The 13,084-nt window shown below is 46.5% G+C and overlaps 2 long non-coding RNA genes across 2 annotated transcripts; one reads left to right on the forward strand and one right to left on the reverse strand.

Annotated features, from left to right (window-relative positions):
- Positions 1–389: 389 nt before the first annotated feature.
- LOC109368592 lies at positions 390–6,581 on the forward strand. Its single transcript, XR_002116780.2, has 3 exons — positions 390–489; positions 4,337–4,418; positions 5,110–6,581. It is a non-coding gene; the product is annotated as an uncharacterized LOC109368592 (long non-coding RNA).
- On the reverse strand, positions 3,843–7,706 carry LOC104911785. Its single transcript, XR_794161.3, has 6 exons — positions 7,557–7,706; positions 7,231–7,312; positions 6,589–6,638; positions 4,920–4,970; positions 4,764–4,822; positions 3,843–4,259 (listed from the first exon to the last, which is right to left on the reverse strand). It is a non-coding gene; the product is annotated as an uncharacterized LOC104911785 (long non-coding RNA).
- Between the last annotated feature and the right edge of the window lie 5,378 nt (positions 7,707–13,084).

The raw sequence follows: 13,084 nt of genomic DNA on the forward strand, positions 1-13,084 counted from the left end.
TGCAGCCATTGCAATCTTCCGTTATTGCACAAGCCAACCACAGACAATGAATACCAGAAGTACCACAGCCATTTCATGTACAGGGAGATGAAAACACCAAATGGAGCAAAGAGAAGAATCAAACTCTTTTTTTTACACTTTCCATTTCCATTTTACCAATGTTTCATGATCTCTTGTGACCCATAAACTGACTTTCTATAAAATAATGTTTTCCTATGAATGATCTCAGTGCAAGTTTCCTTTTGTTACGCTTTGAAAGTGAGTTTTCATTTCATATTGTATCAGAAATGTTAAATCAGGGCTTGAAGCAGTGATTGAGCACCTGGTGGGAAGGCAGGGCCAACCCAGGGTAGCTCAGGTGCATTTAATGCTGCTGAGTGACCAGAAGGGGTGGAGCCAGGATCCACCCTCCAAGGCCTCATTTAAAGGTTGGTAATGGAAGCGAGGACACCTTGTTGGAGATTTTTGCCTACCATAGGCTTTCTGAAGGTAAGGTCTGTCTGTCTGTGCATTTGTGGCAGCTCCTGTGTTTGGGCTTGTCCTCATTTTCTCTAGTCTAGCACTTTCCCACCCTGCTATTGTTGCTGTACTTTCAATTGTGCTGTAGAGTTACACAGACCACATAAAAAGCTGGTCTTCTTCCTTCAAGTGCTAAAAGCCCCCAGTGAGGCCTTTTCTTCTTCTAGATAAACAGATCTAATTCCTTCAACTTTTCTTGATGGGAGAGGTGCTGCAGCCCTTTGCACATCTTTTTAGCCTTTCTCTGGACCCACTCTAGCAGCTTTGCTTTATTCCTTGTGCAGAGGGATACAGGCCCAGGAGTCCAGCTGGGGCATCTTAAAAATGGGCATGTGGTGTGCTTCTAGTCACTGGGGAGTTGCCTGACAACCAGGCCTTACCAAATCTGATGGAGGGCAGCGTGGCCATCGCATCGGGTAGTCTCTTTGAGACTCTGGAATGTATGTTATCAGGCCCCATGGACTTGTGCACGTTCAGTCTCACTGGGATGTCTCAGACTCGCTCTTTTCTTACATCAGGAGGGGTTTTGCTCCCACCGCCCCTGCCCAGAAGCATAGGGACATGAGAGATACGAAAGCCTGACCACCAGCAAAGACTGAGGCAAAGAACTCGTTTATCAGAGGGAGTATGCTTTCTTTGGCCCTTCTCTTCTGAGCAGTGTACCTGTAGAAATCCTTTCTTGTTATCTTTTGAATCTCCTACTGAGTTCAGTTTCATCTGTGCGTTGGTTGATTCATCTCCGTATGCCTGGAAATCATCCCTGAGTTCTCCCCAGGCGACACACCTCTGTTTTCCCCGCCCTTACTTTCTCCTTCTTTTCTCCCATTTTTAACCCAGCAGGTCACTACTCTGTCGTGTGCTGGTTTCCTGCCTTCTGAGGTTGGTTTCTACTGCTGGGAGCTGGAGAACTCTCGTGCTCTCAGAAAGGCATCCTTAAGGAATTCCTTTTATGCTTTTTTTTTTTATAATTCTGCATTTGAGAAAAAGAAATATACATATATTTCTTCAGACATTCTTGTCTGTTTCTGCAGGTGGTCCTTCTTAATCCTGTGAATCTTGTGTGTGGTAATTTAAAATGGCACTTTTCCAAGCACAGAATGTACTGCGGTGTTAACGATTTGGGCCGCGTGAAAGTGTATTTTCCTAGATATTTTATTAGAAAAAATTAGTAAAATACTCTGAGTTGGAGTATTTGCAAATTTACATCTGGAAATCAGACGGGTTGGAAACCAGTTAGTTCCTGAGGATACGGCAATTAAATTTCTTTTAAGAGGTGGATGATGGCCCTGTCTGGGGACTGAGCAAATTCTTCCTGCAGCTTTTCTAAGTGAGACCTCAGACTTCTGCCTTGATCCCAGCGTAAATAATTGAGAAGAGGTTTCAGCGACTCAGACTGTGACTTCAGGCATGCGCTCTTATGTTTGATGATCTTACTTTATTAGATTACTGTTGAAAACAGAACAAGAAAAAAAACTGTCGGCCCATCCATCTCCACAGCTGTCTTCCCCAGCAGAATCAACCAGTGAGCTCAGATTTCTTCCTCAAGTTTGTTTGTCTGGTTCTCGTGTGCTTTTGTTAGGCTAGAAAAGTTTTTTGGATCTCATCTCTGGGGAAAGGTGTTGAGAAGGATGAGCAGTTCCACTTCCCTCCGGGAAGCAGTTCTCTCTGACCTCTCAAGGCCGGTGTGTCTCGTTAGTCTAAATAGCTTATATTGTAAGCACTAAGATTTGCATGACTGCAAGGGAACTGCCGAGTCGGGGCCCAAACCACTGATTGAGCACCTGGAAGAAGAGACAGGTCAGGCTTGGGAGCACAGGTGAAGGCGATTCATCTGTGGGAAGGACTGGAGCCAGACTCCACCCCTCTTAATAAACCTCATTTAAGGGCTGACTGCCACTGAGGAAGGATCTTTTCCAGGAGATCCCTCCTTGGTGGAGTTCTTCCACGAGCCTGTATCTTCAGAGATGCGTGAGCATTCTTCTTTTTTTGATATCTTCTCATTGCACCAGTGCAGCTACAAAGATGAAATCTGAAATTTTGATCTTTCCTTACTTTTAGTCCTTGTACCACTGTTTTTTGTTGCACTGGGTACTTACGAACCTATGCACTGCTGAGAAAGGCTAAATTAGGTAAGGAAGTGTGAGACCTATTGTCCCTATACAGTTCAGTTTCATTTTTATTATTTTCAAGTAAAAAATCCTCTTAGTTTGACATTCATTGATGCTCATTGAGGAATGTATCTTCTCAGCTTGGTAACAGGAGTTGATGGAGAAGGGAGATGACTATGGATGTTACCACTCGTAAGCATAAGCTACTAGAGAAGATTAGAGCTTTCTCATGTGCCATGGGATAGGTGCTCTATATAAACAATGACAGAACTAAGGTCAAGTTATTGAAACTGTTCACAGTCAAATGCCATTGTTGTTGACAAGCTTACATGAGATAAGGCTTGAGGATTTTGTTTCTGATTTGTCATAAAAACTTATAAAAACTTAAAAGAAAGGAAATCCTTTTTTTTCTTCACTAATAGAGGAATACACTTGTATAGCCCTGGCCTCTGGCTAAAGCAAGGGCAAGGAGAGTTTGTACTTGCATTTATAAGAAAATAGATTACAAAGAGCGGTATGCATGTTGAAAGCTCTCTTCCGAACACAGGCACCCAGGAAATACATTACAGACCACGAGAGGGATTTTTTTTTTGGTGGTTTCAGGCTTTACAGCTGCAAACCATAAATCTTGCTCAGCCATTCTGGATACATGCTAATAATGTGAACTGTGAAATGACTTGGATTGTAGCAGTTAAAAACATCCAACTTTGGGTGAGAGAAGCTCACCCAATGAATTCATAACTATGAATTCATTACTGATTTAAGAGAGATCTTAATTCACTCCTCTATTAGAGGGACGCATCCATTTACTTCAACTGTCTAATACATCCTGATTGAGTAATTGCTGTCTCTTCTGTTTTCTAACTACTCCTACAAGTTTATCATGACTCAGAGCCCCTCCAACACTTGAGAGAACAGCCAAGTTACAGGAGGGAGATGTATTCACTTGTGGCTTAGTTCCAAGCATGTATTATGTCTTTGAGTAGGTAAGGGGATATACCTTTATCAGAACCCATATCAGAAAACAGTTCTTCCTACTTGTATATCTTAAAACAAACAGCTAAGCAATGACAGCCCCATAAAAAAAAAAAAAGGCTCCAAGCATTTCCTAGAGTAAACGTAATTGCAAGAAGCTGGGAGATAGGCACCAGTCAGATTGCAGAGCTTCTTGTCAGAGGCAGGTCTCCTGGGTATTTCTATAAATGAGCAGGACACAAGAGTCAAATGTGTATTTATTATGTTTACTGATTTCACTAAATTAGGAGAACTGCAGTCTGCTCAGGGTGAGTGTTGTGTGCAGTTCAGGGCAATGCAGTACAAGACAAAAAAGGAATACAGGTCTTAAAAAGCATTCAAGGAAGGGCTGAAACTCCCTCTCTCCAACCAGCTGAAAGGAGGCTGTGGCAAGGGTCAGCTTCTTTTCCCCTATAGCTAGCAATAGGATGGGAAGGAACAACCTGATGTTAGGGCAGAGGAGGTTCAGATGGTAGATAAGAGAAAACTTGCCAGAAAGAAGGGAGGAGGTATTGGAACAGACAGCATTTGGACGTCACTCAGAGCAGCTGAAGCCTAGGCAGTGCCATAGAGAGCAAGGAGGCAGGAGTCCCTTCTGATGTGGGATGTTCTCTCATTCTGTAAACAGAGACATTTGATTGAATTAGTACATTTATTCCTTGATAAATTTATCATCTCAGTAATATATATTTTAGACCCCCCTGTGGAAAACAAGCTGCCATTCTGTTCATCACCAGGAAAAACGCGTCAGGCACCTGCCACCATCACCTTGATCTTGTGAGTAAAATAACCTAATAACCCATTGAAACTCTGTTGAAGTCAAGCCACGATGATACTGATTTCCTATCTAACTCATTGAACTACATTTCCTATCCTGAATTATCTATACGTTACACTTATAATTCTGCTGCTATTTATCATTAACACATTCTGAAGCCAATTGATTGCAGACTCTTGCACAAAGATACAATACGCTACACCCAAATGTTTAATGCAGAGCCAGAGCCCCATGCAGTTCCATTTCTTTTGTTAAAAATCTTGATACAGAGCACAGAGTACTTTTGTCATTTGCATTAGAGTTCAGTCTCAGTTCGGGACAAAGGTCCACAGGATCTAACTTACCGAGACTCAACACAAAGGGCTTTGCCAGGAAGCACGAGCTCGGGTTACCTAGCAAGAAACTAGAGAGTTCTCAGTGAGCCCACCACAAAAAAGGAACGTAGAAGTTTTTCTTGCTAGGCAGTTGCTGCCACTCCACTATCAGGACAGCACACCCACCTTTGAGCTCGGGAACCTCTACTGAAGAAACACTTCTGTCCAGAGATACAGCTGCAACGATACCAACAGTAGCAACATACTGGGTGATTTCATTCAGCGAGTAAAGCAAGCCTGACACATACTTGTGCAGTAGATAACTTGTAAGAATGTTTGTTATTGATTTAAGTCTCGCTCTTTTTTTTTTTTGCAGAGCATGCAACACCAAATAACAGATTGCTTCAGGGATCATTTTTCTCCCTTTTCGTGTTCCCCAAGATGAATAACATCAGCAGCAAGGGAACAAGGCTCAAGAGCAAAAACAAACAGCACATCCTTTTTTTTGTGGTAAGCAAGGATTTATTGTTTTAAGTCAGAGACAGACAGGTATCCACTTCACCACAAAAACTCAAGCTAGCAAAGCCCAGCCATTTCATTTTAGCACAGATATTCTTAGGCATCCTGGTTCCTGCACAAAATGCAGAGCATTCACACCTGCAGTATAAACAATCTTTTCAAAAAGCCTTCACAAGCCAATTCTTTTACAAAAGGGATGTATCATCACCCGCTTCCCATCTTGCAGAAGCAAGCCTAGTTACCAGGCATGGTAACTTGGGGGCATACGTTAAAACCAGAACAATTCTCTCTCTTAGGTATCTCCTCTCTTCTTGCTGAAGTGAAACTAAGACAATAGGTTTCTCAAAGAGAGAGACCTAGCTTTTCACTATGTAAGTTTAGACAATTAAGTCTTTAAGTTGTCTGCCCCGTGATTCAATTGGGCACACTCTCCAGGAGGCATCCTCTTAAATACTAAGACCTTACCCACACAAAGTGAGTTTTCTTCTTTTATTTATATGAAGGTAAGCAAGTCAGCCTCAGAGAGCTCCCCCAAAAGGAGCTTTCAACAGCACTTTGTTTTCCCCCACGAGGAGATGGCAAAAAAGGTCACAGAGCAGCAACTTTCCTCCTTCCTAACCACCTCAGTCTATTTAGCTTGTTGATATTGTAAACCACTTACAGCACACGCAGGACACACACAGAGACATACCGCAGGAGCACTTCACCTCCAGCTCTTATCTAAACCCTTTTAAAAGGGAAATCCCCCACACACACCTCCAGGGGTATAAGATTTCTACAGAGCAAGCATCCTCTTGCATTAAAGAGCTTCAAATAGGTTTTACCTGAGGACTGAAGTAAACTGAGTTTTCTCCCTCAGCACGAGGCAGAACCCATCTCCTGCCAGCTCTATCACCTACCTTCAGGACCAGGAGCATCACCACACAGGAGCCACTCCAGGATCCAGAGAAGAGACCCCTTTACCAGGGAGGTCTCTCCCCCCACTCAGGGGGAGCCCCAGACAGGCCAGAGGGGCTCCCCCATACTTCCCCCCCCACTCAGGGGGAGCCCCAGACAGGCCAGAGGGGGCTCTCCCACCAGGCAGGAGGGCCCCCCTCAGCCCCTCCCAGGGCTGCCACACTCCAACCACAGAATAAAATCCGTTACTGACCAGCACCCACCCTCCCACCCAAAAAAAAAATAATCTCTCTGAGATAGTGCAAAACCCAGCCAACAGCCCCATTCCTAGGGGGGAAGAGCACAGCCCACAAGTGTGCAGGCTGTGCTCTTCCCCCCTAGATGAACACTCTAAACCAGGTAACCACACAAAAGCCACTACCTCTACAAACACTCTTACCTGGCACATCTCTTCCACACATGCAGCACTGCAACCAGCTGCACCAGGACCTGAAGAAAAAAAAAACCAACAGTTGCCAGAGCCTTGCAGGCTGCACCTCTCCCTCAGTCCAGTCCATTCCTCCAGGACCAGACCTACCACACACCTTTAGGGATGAAATCCAGATACACCAAAAGACTCACCTACCATCACCCTCAAACAAAAAAGACTTGTGGCCCCTGGCACCAGCACACAGGTCAAGGACAAAAGGACACCACTTACCTCACTCCATACACTCTCACCAGCACAATCCCAAGCCTGTCCAAACACCTCCATGAAACACTAAGGAGACATACCTCCTTCATCCCATCCTCAGGCAGATCCTCGCTGCTACATGCTCCCTTGTGACAGGAACCCAGCAAAGCGTCCCAATGCAACTTCAAGATCCCCAGACAAAGGGACTCTCTGCAGGCAGCCTATTCCATCGCTCTCACAGCAAAAGCATTCTGACTTCTCACATTCTACTCCACGAATGCTGCTCCCAATGTCTGAACGAGCCCATGCCCCATTGCTACGCTACCACACTTCAGATATTTACTGACAGGAGTGATATTCTACTGCCCTTCTCTCGTCTAACCAGTCACAACACAGAAGGCTACCTACCGGCTTGGTCCAGCATCATTTTCCCTTGCCAAATCCACCGTGACTTCTCCGTAGAAATATCTTCTCATCAACTGTCACCTTGCTGAGGACAGAGACGAGGCTCAATACCTTGCTTACCAGAAGAAAAACTCCTGTCTCTCCTATAAGGAACACACCACCAGCTGTCCCACCGCATCTCCCTGATGGGAACGAGATCGCGCTCCTGAAGTTACAACGAGGGGGGAGGGGGTGGAAGGAAAAGCATATGGTCCCATCCCGCCCTTCTCAAAAGGCCACGTGGGTGCCCAGCGGCGGCCCTCCGCGAGCCCCGAGAAGACAGATCTTACCTAGCGACTTCTACACACTCACTGCCTCCACCGTCTCACCGGGTCGGGATAACGATAGACTCTGCCGCAGCCTTCGCTCAGCCTGCAATAGAGGAGAAACCTTGTTTCGGCAGCACCGAGGCTGGAGGAATACGGCCCCATCCCGCTCGCTCCTACCGATGAGACCGGGAGCCCCGGAGAGGCTGAGAGCGCGCTAGGACTCGGGGAACCGAGCGGCAGCCCCTTCTGAAAACGCGATGGCGGCCGGGCGGCGACGTTATCCCGGCTCCCAGAAGCCGAAGGAGCCCGGAGGAAGCCCTGCGCCGGCCCCGAAAGGAGAGCGGCGAGAGCCAGGCGGACGGCCCCGAACGGCTTCCGAGCGCAGGCCGCCTCCTCGGTCCCGTTGTTATCAGAACGGCTTATCGGTTCCGACCGATATTCACCGGGAGACATCTCACCGCAGCCTGAAACAAACCAACAGAGAACATCACGGAGAATCCCGAGGGCTCGTTTTAAAAGCAGCCCCTCGTGGTGCGGGAGGGACGGAGGGACGGAGGGACGGAGGGACGGAGGGACGGAGGGACGGAGGGACGGAGGGACGGCCACCGACCGCAGGCAGCGAACCCCGGGGAACTCCCTCGTGGCTCCCAGCGGCCTCCGGCGGAGCTTAAGAGGCTTTGGGGCGGACCCGCCCCTCGCTGCGGACGAGCCGCAGCTGTGCCCGCGGTGCCGCGGCAGCTGGGAGTCGTTGCCTCGTTAGCGCCGGCTGCGCTCGTTCGGGCCGGCCGGGGACTCTGACAGCTAGACGCGCGGGCTCTAGATCCGAATTAGGGACTTAAACCACACTTTCAATTACAGTTTGTTACGCGCTTCTCCTCGCCTCGTTGCGGGATGCGCTAGTGAGTTAATTAGTTGTGCCTAATTCAAACGGGTCGCTTTGCATCTCACGCGACACCTGCCGAAGAATGTCCCCGGTTTCCGGAGGCCCCTGCTGCGTGCTGTCTCCGCTCCGCTTTCCCTCTCCCCTCGTCCAAAACAAAACAAAACAAACAAACGACATAAAAAAAGAATTGTTAAACGTGCAAAAACTTTGTACCTGACGGAGAAAACGCGACAGTGGAAATAGGGGAGTAGCGACGTGGCAAGTGCCCGAATGGGTTAATGATGCACGCGAGAAAATTGGCGAGCGGTGAAGCTGGAAGTGGAGCCGGTTGGTTACCAGCGCATACAGCTCCTTGGCTTATAAATGAATTGTTTACACTTGTCCCTTGCTTTAAGAACCTGCTGTCTGTAATGGGCGCGTTTGCCTAAAGGAAAGAGATCCCAGGCTATAGAAGCTGACCTCTTTGTGCCTACAAATCACCGGGTGATTTAAAGCCGCCGAAAGCTGCGGTGAATAATACGGAATGGGCAAACTATCGAGAAGGTATAGAAGGGGACCCGCAGGCCTTCACGTGCTAATGCGGGATGAAAAAGGCCAGAGGTGTGATCTTACAGCACCCTCCTTCAGCTTGTGCAGATGCCCCGTACTGAGGAGAACCGGGGAGGTCTGGGACGGTTTCCCACTGGATGACGAGCCGCTGCTTTATCCTGACCCAGAGCTACAAACGAGTTCTTGCTTTTTGTCTTTGGCAGTCAGCGGTCTGCCCCGACGATGCAAACGCAGAAGGGGTCCAGGCTCGCCTTGCACGTGCGCATCTCCATCCAGACGCTGTGCTGCAGCGTCAGATCGTTGTTTTCCTTTCTGCTCCAATTGCACGATATTGGCAAAGGAGAGTCGCGGCTGTGGACGTATTCACTCGTTGCTTAATGATGCTTGCATAATTGGTGACACGGGATCTTAATGAAGACTACGTGCAGTATGCAGTTTGTCTAATGAGAAAAGTAAAGTGCATCGTTCGGTGGTTCATCATGTGATCGCTAAGAAAGCTGGAATTAGTGGAAGTCCTATGCGATTGAGAGAAAGGCTTTCTGTCATTTTATACTCACAGAGAAAAAATTGGATTTAAAAAGCTTACATTTCTTTTCACGAAGGTACGAGAGTTAAGGACTCCGAAATGTACCTGGCGCTGATCTAAACGAGAGTTACTAAAAGTTCAGGAATCGTCTTGCAGAGAGCGACACCTCTCACCCACGATAAATGATAAATGTTGCACTATCTATATAAAAAGGAGTTCTTAATGGTGTCCGCCGTTTCGGGACCCATACAAACCTACAGACAACCCACAGCCTGCTTTTAATTGAAGACTTTTTCCCTCAGATGCTGTAGGTACATGCTGGCTGTATTTGTTGTATTCTGAAGTTGTTTTGACTCACTGCAGACTTCTGCACATAAAGTCAGTCCTAGGAAAGTCAGAAACACTTACGCTCCTTTCCTGAGACAATGCTTAATAGCTCGGCTATTAAGCTGTAAGATGCTGCTTGCGCCCTTAGAAACAAATTCTGAAAAAATTTGTGTATTTTCAGCTGTAATCATTAAGTCTCAGCATTCCTCAAAGGAAAAGCAAGCGTACCAGCTTTCCTCTGCTAACAACACAGACTTCTCAGTCATTTGGTGGCATCATCATTCAGAGCCGCCCTAAAATAAACCCCTGCATTCAGCCTCACAGAAGGTTTTAGAACTGCGTTTTAGATTAAGTCATGAGGAAAAAAACACTGGGAGAGCATTTAACACTTAAACAGGTTTTGGATTTTGAGTCCCGTCCCCTGAAGCGTCTATGTTCATTGGGGTTATGATGGAATGTCAGTCTCGGCCTTAACTGCGGAGCAAATACATACGAGCTCTGCACAGTGATGCTGCTGTGTAATCTGTTCCTCCAAAATGTTCTGTCTTACTGCAGATACCCGTGAAAGCATATTGGTGGACGCGCAGGCTCCGAGGCGCAAATTACATGTAAGAGCAGTAGCAGCTGCTGCCCTCGAATACTTAACAGAGCGAGATACTTTTGCGAGTGCTTAATAGCATTTAGTTGTAAAAGGGGAGTCATTAAACCTCTACTCTGCAATTTGGATATTACACATCATTTAGCACGCACTTGGGGAAGTCAAGTTGTCCTGCTAAGAAATCATTTTGAACAAGAACTAGGTGGCAACATGCAGCTTTTAATAAGGAGCCCAAAGAAATTGCAAGTGGCTAAAATTCGAGGACAACCAGGCATTCCACCTTTGGAAGCCATACTTTTCTCTGCCAGCAGCGGGAAAAATGGCGTTCAGTGACGCTTCCTTTCAGCGTGAACAGAAACGGTTGTAAAAACAAACCCAGTAAAATATTCAGCAATAAAATGGCAAAGTCTCTAAATAATGCATTCGTTTGGCTCTAGTGGCTGACCTGTGTAAATTCTTTGGAGGTGAAGTGTGAACTGTTATTTTGGCTGTGGTGCATTCCTGGGGAAACGCTGCCACGAGAACTCTGCATTTCACGATGAAAGCAGTTCATTTTTTAGCTTGAATTATGCAGTTGGTGGCCTTCTTCCTTCTTAGGTGGTACTGAATCCGCAGCCCGGCGTAGTGCTAATGGGCGCTTTGCTGCTCGATGTGCCATCCTTCAGAAGACAGACCTTTCTTTCTGATTTTCTCTTACAGCATCTTTTTTCCCCCTGAATTTTGCTTTGTGCAGTCTTGATTTAATACGGTGTTCTTCTTCTCTTCCTTCCTGCCCTAAGTCGTTTTGTGACGTGGCTGAGCGCTATTAAATGACCACCGTATTTCTTCCGAGATGGCTGCATTTAAGAGGTGAGTGAGGTGAAGCCTGCAAATACAATTTATGAACCAATCCCAGAGTCAGAAACACAAGATCTCTTGTGCCGATATTTACCTGGACGAACTCCAGCTTTTCTGCTCCCCTCCAGTAATTTGCTTTCATTTGCAGTTAAATTACCCAGGTGAGAACAGGCAGCTGAAGGGAACCATGTCCCTCCTCGAGAGAACACAAGGCTCGTGCTTGGGAGACCTTTCTGGGTAGGCTGGTGGCTTTGATCCTTTGTCTGAGAATCTAAGCAACCTTCCTCTGTAACAACATGAGTTAAGTAGCTGCAGTGTGGGCCGGTTTGTCTTTGGCTGCCTTCCCTCTGTCTCATCCCTCTTTCAGGGTCAGTCTGTCCTACCAGGGGAACTGCACAAGCCTCAGCAAAGTTTGCTCTGTTACACCCAGGGCTACCTGTCATCTGACACGATCTGATGAGCTCTGCAGGAGACCAAAATGTCATAGAGTTTCTGGCTTCACTTATAACGCAGGTTTCCTGATGAACTTCATTGTACCCAAACTCGACACCTTGAATTTTAGTGTTCTGACTGAGAAGACACAGAAGCAGCGCTAAGAGAAAAAACTGCTCGTAGGGTCCAGCGAGTGGATGGGGCTGGTGTGGTGGGAGTTGGGAGAGGAAGGAGCAGACAGATCTCCTCATAATGAGAAGCACAGCACAGCCTCTGCCATGAAGATCAGAGCTGCAGCTTCCCGGTCATTAGCAGGGAGACCTTCCCCATGGCCCAGGAGCTGCGGCCCACTGCCACCGTGACCCCAGAGCAGCGGAGCCTAGACAGCACTGTGGGCTGACGACTGTCAGCGCCTCTCAAAATGCTTCAGGTCTTTCTCCTCTCCGAAGGACGCCTGAAGCAGATAAGTCCTCCTCGTTCCAGGGGGCTTTGAGCCAGAGCCTTTCCCGAGCGGCCGCCAGACTTTCGTGCAGACTCTTCAGCCAACAGTTTGGTAGTACGGTTCTTGTTGCAGAGGCTTTTTCTTAGGAAAAAGTAGTGGAGGAAATTCTAGCGCGCTTTAGACTCTTATCTGCTTGTTGGTTACTCTGGGTAGAGAATGAAAACCTTAATCCAAGCGTTAGAAGCCTTCAAAGGATCCGTACTCAGCTGTGCCAATGAACAGAGTATTCGTGTTTCACCTTTATTTTGCTGATGCTGATGTAACTGATGTGGCAGAGCTACTTTTTGAATCTTGGACTGATTTTGTGGAGAAGAGAGTGCTATTTCTGAGGTGCTGTGCTTGCAAGGCATTTTGCAAGATGAGATGTTTTACTTGTGGCAGAGAAGATATCGTGCTTTTGACAAAAAATATCAGCCGGTTTGTTTCTTATGCTCTGCATCTATGTTTGGTGATTTCCCATCATAGCAGAAGAGAACTCTACTGCTACGCCAATCTCATTACTCTAGGTGGTGCCTGGATATAATCGTGGGAACTTCAGAGTATCTTGTGCAAAGTGGAATAAGCATTCTGAATTGCACAATAATGACTTCTTGAAATTTTCACAAGGATCTTCATTTTTTCCCCGAAAAGGCAACAACTCATCGAATTCCAACCGAAAACTCCAGTATGTACGTAAAGCCACACGTGTTTTGAAGGCATAATTGTTGGGTGTTCAGAGTGGATGTCTGGCCAGTAAAAACTGCTAGAACTAGAGAGAAAAGCTGTTGATGGTGATGAAGCCTGTCAACTGAGCTATATTTTTGCTAGTTTTTCTAGGAGAACCTTAACATTTTGAAGAAATGTGTTCTGCTATTTTATAGCATTTTTATTTTTATTTTTATTTTTATTTTTATTT

This window comes from Meleagris gallopavo, chromosome 7 (genome assembly GCF_000146605.3).
Source record: "Meleagris gallopavo isolate NT-WF06-2002-E0010 breed Aviagen turkey brand Nicholas breeding stock chromosome 7, Turkey_5.1, whole genome shotgun sequence".
Taxonomy (NCBI): domain Eukaryota; kingdom Metazoa; phylum Chordata; class Aves; order Galliformes; family Phasianidae; genus Meleagris; species Meleagris gallopavo.